The sequence below is a fragment of the Bubalus kerabau genome, chromosome 12 (genome assembly GCF_029407905.1).
Source record: "Bubalus kerabau isolate K-KA32 ecotype Philippines breed swamp buffalo chromosome 12, PCC_UOA_SB_1v2, whole genome shotgun sequence".
Classification (NCBI taxonomy): domain Eukaryota; kingdom Metazoa; phylum Chordata; class Mammalia; order Artiodactyla; family Bovidae; genus Bubalus; species Bubalus kerabau.
Window position 1 is genome coordinate 50,030,893 of NC_073635.1, and position 921 is coordinate 50,031,813.

The following is a 921-nucleotide window of genomic DNA, read 5'->3' on the forward strand; positions in this document are numbered from 1 at the left end:
AATCTCTAAAATTATATCAAATAGTAGTATTGAAAGAGATATATTTGTCTTTTCCCAGTCTTAATGCTTCTATATTAAAAATACTTGTAATAGGTTTTGTTATATAATATTCACTAATTTAGGGATATTCTGTTTTATTCCATATTTTCTTGCTATATAAATTAATGTTGAATTTTATCATATGCATGGCTTGCATCCACTGTGGTAAATATGTGTTTTCCCCCTATGGCAATTGTTGTAAATTAATGACATTTCTGCTGTTTAATTATCCTTGCATTTTTGGAATAATTAATCTTGACTATATGTATTTTAAATATGTCTTATAAAATCACTGTTTTATTTAACATATTTGGATCTGTAAGTAAAATGGGGCTGTAATTTATTTTCTTTGATTTTCCTTATTTGTTTTTGGAATGAAGATTTCATCAGATTCAAAAATTAGTCATTTCAGTTCAGTTCAGTTCAGTTGCTCAGTTGTGTCCGACTCTTTGCGATCCCATGAATCGCGGTATGCCAGGCCTCCCTGTCCATCACCAACTCCCGGAGTTCACTCAAACTCATGTCCATCGAGGCGGTGATGCCATCCAGCCATCTCATCCTCTGTCTCATCCTCCTCCTGCCCCCAATCCCTCCCAGCATCAGAGTCTTTTCCAATGAGTCAACTCTTTGCATGAGGTGGCCAAAGTACTGGAGTTTCAGCTTTAGTATCAGTCCTTCCAATGAACACCCAGGACTGATCTCCTTTAGAATGGACTGGTTGGATCTCCTTGCAGTCCAAGAGACTCTCAAGAGTCTTCTCCAACACCACAGTTCAAAAGCATCAATTCTTCAACGCTCAGCCTTCTTCACAGTCCAACTCTCACATCCATACATGACCACAGGAAAAACAATAGCCTTGACTGGATGGACCTTTGTTGGCAA